General features: G+C 28.8%; 1 long non-coding RNA gene across 1 annotated transcript; it reads right to left on the reverse strand.

The window, feature by feature from the left end:
- Positions 1-275: 275 nt before the first annotated feature.
- Positions 276-2,631, reverse strand: LOC132949899 (uncharacterized). The gene is made up of 3 exons (XR_009665151.1): positions 2,514-2,631; positions 377-520; positions 276-294 (listed from the first exon to the last, which is right to left on the reverse strand). It is a non-coding gene; the product is annotated as an uncharacterized LOC132949899 (long non-coding RNA).
- Between the last annotated feature and the right edge of the window lie 3,558 nt (positions 2,632-6,189).

Consider the following 6,189-nt stretch of genomic DNA (forward strand, 5'->3'; position numbering starts at 1 on the left):
TTATCCAGTTTAATTTAACATATATTTCAGAATTTATTTGACTAGACATATTATTACTGTAATTTGCAAAATAATCATTCAGAACATCAGCAACAATAGGTTAACTGAGGTTAAATAGGTTAATAACAAAATTAAATAACTCACTTATTTTATTATCATATGAATTTATGTATCCAGGTATAATAGGTTCTTTTGAATCAACTAAAAAAATCATCTATTCATATTTTATGACTTTGAATCTTACAAATTAGTATTTCTGATTCATATTTACTTGTTCTATTCCTAATTCTACAACTGAAAAATATAATTTTTTATAAGACAATATAACAAAATATTTAAAAAATTTTAATTGCTAATTCAAATATTTTATACTTACCACTATCACCAAAACTTTTGATAATAGTTTCCCAATTATTATATCTCATTTGCATATCTCTTTGGTAGTTTTTGGATTTGTAATTTGGGAACTATAAAAAACGCATATCTCCTGCCATGCGAGTTTTCTTAATTCTGCATTTATCTGAAGAAATAGTAGGTAACGGAAAGTTATTCTTGATAAATATAATCAAATAGTCAGTAATATGAAATGTGTATTCATTCTTTATCATCTTAAGTGGACTTATATGACATAATTTTGTCAACCAAAACATTTTTATCACCCTGAGAGAAAGAGTTCCCAAACTTAGCTTTTGGAAATCCATATATATGTTTTGACCTTTATAATTACGTTTCTATCAGTTTTGTTCTTTCTAGTTAATCATTTTACGGTATCATATACAGTTTTTAATTGAGTCGTAGTCCTAATACCAGTTGTCTGTTCTATATTGTAACAGTTTGTTATTTGTTTCCAGATGTTGTCTTTGGTTTTATTAGTTGTATTATCGGTCTGAAATCCACCATAGTTTCATAAAATGTTTGTACGACATATTGACATGATGTTTAAAACTACAATTAAAATCAATAAGATCATTTTTAATACAGTAAAAGGGGAATAACAAAATCAAAATATTAACTATCAGCAGAGAGCCACAGAACAATAACTAATAATGTTATTAGTTAGCAAGCAGCTATTACCACGGATATAGATACTACAACGGTTGCACAACGAGCAATAATATAACGGCGCCAAATGTTCTAATCAAGTTACATAATATTATATTAATACAAAAAAAGTCGAGTCATACTAGCGCTCCACAGTGGCTAGGTAACCAGGTTTGGTTCACGTATCCTAGTAGTGGTTGTAGAGGGCGCTAGTAAAACGCGACTTTTTGTCAGAATTGATAAGAACATTCGGCGCCGCTCAGCGCTGTGATCCAATATGGGCCGTCGTGCATTTAATCCACGATTTAAGATAATATACTATAACCAAAAAATCTAAAAAAATTTTTATAGTTATTTTACGTTAAAATTTGGACGAAATTACATATTAAACAATCAAGAATAACGATAAAATTTCATTACAGTGACCCACTTGTAACATACTGTACAGCAGAGAGACATCCATTTACCCGCTGTTTTATAATTGAAAATAATTTAACAGGTAATATATTTAAAAATCAATTATTATTATTCTTTCTATTGAATTTAATTAAAAAAGAAATTCATAATATTATTATAGCCTATAGGTTATTAATAAAAGTATCTATTTTTGTTAGAAGCTTGAGATTCTGAGGATGCGTTTCATAGAAGTTAGAGTACTAAGTATACCTAAGGTTATAGTTTTATCAATTGATAAGTTTTTATATCTTCACTTCTTCTCAGTACCTATGTTTATATATAGTGTATACATGGAATATATCTTTGTACCTAGGTAGTTTTTTTGTATTTTTTTTTTTAATTTTAACGAAATTATATTGAAATAAGCAGATACCTACTTATACATTATTAAACATGGGCCTTATATTGGTATAAAAAAAAATGAAACTCAATAATTGAAATATTAAAATGTATAATACACTTAGATATACCTATTGAGATTTCGTTTTCAATTAATTTACTTGAAAGGTGAAACGTAAACAGAAAATTATCGATTTCGTGTATAAAATAAAGTACCGAACTACAAACGAAATACCTACCGGGGTTATTGAAAACGATTTTATATTATATGGAATATAGGGATGTAATAAAAAAGAAATCAGTTTCATCAGTTTATAGAATTTGACGAATCCAAATGCACGGGTATTAATAATAATAATAATAATTATAAATACGAAACTAAGTACATATTATATTATACAGTATATGACTGAAATACATTAAAATAATGTGAGGTAAACACGTGCAATAGTTTTGGAATATTCGAAACGAATTCGCGTTAAAAGTACGTTTAAATATGTACGCGATTCGAGTTGACTTATTAAACTCATCGTGATGTACCTCATCTACTGTTATAGTATAGTCAGCTGCTATTAAAAAAAAAAAACCGTTCAATTGCGTTTTAACTTTATCTAAAATATAATACAGTATAATATATTATATACGTATATTATAATAATATTATTATAGCGACTCACAGGGCGGTGGCGTGGAGTATACACATCACAGTAAATTTTAATTTCATCCCTCCGGTCTGCACAAAACGTTCCGCCGGAACGACAGCATCGTCGCCGTCGTCGTGCGTCTTCAAGTTGCCCGCCTCAGTGCAAACAGTTGTCGAGACTACAACGACGACGGAAACGTTTCTCGGCGAACGAATTATGCGCGACGGCGTTGGGTGGGTGGGTGGTGGCACCCACCGCGTCCGGGACATCCGAACAAACTCGAGTTTTATGCTCATGTGAGTGAATAACATCGACTAATTTAAACATTTACTACTCTCTTTACGGCCAAAAGCCGAAATGGTAATGTGTCTTTTAGTATTATACATCTCTCCAGAAATTCACGCGAACTGCAAACGTATACCTGCAACTCCTACGCAAGAGTCGAGTCGCGAATAAAACGGTTTAGCGTCTCTCTGCAGCGCTGCGCTAATGTAATACATACCTACCTATACCTACCTACCTACTTATTTTTATTCAGTTTTTTTTTCAATAATGTCTGTTAGGAGTCGTTAAGGAGCCGTCACGTTGGAAATCGAATTATTCTCAGTGTAAAATGTGCAACGTATATAATAAGAATAGAGGGATGTGTTAACGCGTTATAAGCCGAATTTAAATTATATAATGTAATATCATTTTATAGGTATATATATTATAATTTTCTATAACCATCCGGATATTATCAAATACAAAAGTAGTCTGATAACCATCGGCTGTTGGAGCCTTGACAGATAAAAGAATAAAAAAATAAATATATATCCAGGGTGTTTCACCAAGCATGCTCACCCCCCTTTTTTCCTTTAATAATGCAATTCTTTAAATTCTGATTTTTTGGAATCTTTAAACATACACAAAGATCATTTATTGAACTCTTGAAATTTTTTGTAGTTCTTAAAGAGTGGCCTATGAATTGTGATGATTCAAAATTTTCGTATGTAATTATTTACCAGATAATTGTTCTCAAAATGTTAATGTATCAGAATTAAAATTAAAATAAGTAGGTTTTAAGTTACTAAACTTTGTGGAGTATAAGGATAATAAGTGGTTTAATGTCGGTGATTAATATTAATTTATCAACATTAATAATTTGTAAAAATGGTTCAAGAATAATAAATACTAGATTCAATATTATATTTGTTTTATATTTTTGTAAAACCATTTTTAAGGACTATTATTCTTTGGATAAACATTTTCATAAATGAGAAACTAGCCGTCTGAATTTTGAATCGAGTACATTAAAATGTACAAATAAAAATATACACTAAATAATATACAGTAAAAAATGGGGTTCTCATTTGAAAATCAGAAGTTTATATCGCCACAGAACACTCCTGTGGTACGAACAAATTTCAAGAATTTGAAAATATAGTCATTAAAGATTCCAATAATCAGATTTTGAATAACTGCATTAAAGAAAAAAAGGAGGTGAGCATGCTCGGTGAATTATCTTGTTTATGATTTTATAAATTATCGGAAAGGTTAAGTCGATTATATTAATATCGAGTACAAGCAATTTTTAACGTATTATAATACCAAATAATAATGTTCGCTTACAACTACTGTAGTCTGAAATATTTATAGTAGGTATATCAATAACTCATTTATATCCCAGTAGTCAATTTTGTTGGATCGTATATTGTTTACGATAAATTCGGTAAACAATTTTCAACTTTTCCACTGTCGTGCTGGGCTTGTTATTGTATTCCCAGTGAAATACTAGGTAGGTATGCCACGTTAAAAGCTTAAAGTATTATTATGACAAACTAAAATTGCTAACATTGTGTGTCGAAATGTCGAATAGCGAGAAGGTTTGATAATATATTTTCAATTTCGCACATACAATAAGGACGCCAAGTTATTTCTGAAACGCAGTATTCTAGCTAACACAGTAGTATGTAACGTAAACCTTACATTTTACTTTGACAGTTTACATAAAAGTTGTATTTCAAAATTATAATAATACACAGTGTATGTAGTATTATAGTCTATAGAGGTATGGTAATTTATACAGTTATTTATGTTTTTAAAACTAATTATACGAGGTTAGAAAAAACAAAAAATAATAAAACAATTCTATCGTAATTGTTGATTTATTAAACTGGAGAATAAAATATAATATATTATTATACTGCACTTTACATATTATATTGTATAACACAATTACCTAATATTATATGTATGTTTAAACAATATTAAGGATATGAGCTAGTCAGGTAGGTGTACCAATTATTACCAGTATACCACTAACCACTGACATCGTTCTATTTTTTCCGGTAAATATTATACGTAACCCTAACCTAACCTATTGTATATTCAAATACATCAAATTATACGTACTGTAAACTTAGTTCGTGGAACGCATGTCTATAGCGACTTAACGCAATTATAACTGCAAGGTATCAAGCAATAGTGTCTATGATCTATTGGGAGATCATTATTTAAGGTACCTACTGGTTTAGTTGACGCCCTCCAAGAAAGTATTCTCCCGCCACTATAAGGTAGTTTAGTTGATGCCCACTTATTTCTCACGTATTTTCGATGTTCTAATCATCATACAGTATTTAATATATTTTGCACTTTTCTGTTTATAATACCTATAATACATTCTGTGAATATTCAATATTATAAGTTATAATCATTACAATTTGATATTCCCGATTATTACCTATCATTTTTTTTATACAATTATTTTTACAAAATATGATATTTTTTAAACCTTTGGTTTTAGGAAAAAAATAACGTAACGTTACAATAAATAATATAATTAACTGTAAACTTAAAATCAAATAATTAGAACATACGAGAGATGTAAGTTGCGGACATCAACTATACCACTATCTTATTTAATTTAAGAATAAATAATTATTAATTAGTCATTTCGGTGAAAAATTTGAAAAAGACGCGAAGGTTCAGTTTTTTCTCAAATAAACCTCTGTAGTATTTTCAACTTTGTAACATTTTTTGGTTATAAAGTAACATTATTGGTCTCCTCATTACTCGAAACACAGTGGCCATACGGTATTATAGTTTATAATATTATAATCAATATAGGTAGTAAAAATATCTCAGTCCCCAATACTAATATTTGATCATAAGCGTTTACGAACTTAAGTTACTTTTACAATATATGCGTGGGTAATGGTGAATTTATCAAATTCAAATATTAACATATTTAGTTAATATTTATGTTAGTCTTTGAATAGGTACTTTATTTTTACATTTTTCGTTTGTTTAATATATTTCACATACATATCAACACGATTATAACAGCATAATATAGGTACATATTAAATATACCAGTCACAGGATTTCTCGTCTAACAAGATAAAAATACACTTTACCAGTTTTTAGTTTTTGGCCATTTAAGAGCCCCTTAAGTGTTAGTGATATATTTTATCAATAACTTGAACGTCATTAAGTTTGGTTTTTGTTAAGAATTTTTATTCAATAAAATAATATTTTATTTTTACATAATTTATTTGTCATCTACTCCCCTCCATGCTTTGGTATGAACATCCTTTTTAACAAGGAGACGAGTTTTTCTGTATTATTATTATTATTACAAATCTGTTTATATTATAATAGTCTTAACCGTTCAAACAAACGTGCCAAGTGGAATGGAAGAAAAGCTGTTGCTATAGAAAAAAAAAAT

Source organism: Metopolophium dirhodum, chromosome 8, assembly GCF_019925205.1.
Source record: "Metopolophium dirhodum isolate CAU chromosome 8, ASM1992520v1, whole genome shotgun sequence".
Taxonomy (NCBI): Eukaryota; Metazoa; Arthropoda; class Insecta; order Hemiptera; family Aphididae; genus Metopolophium; species Metopolophium dirhodum.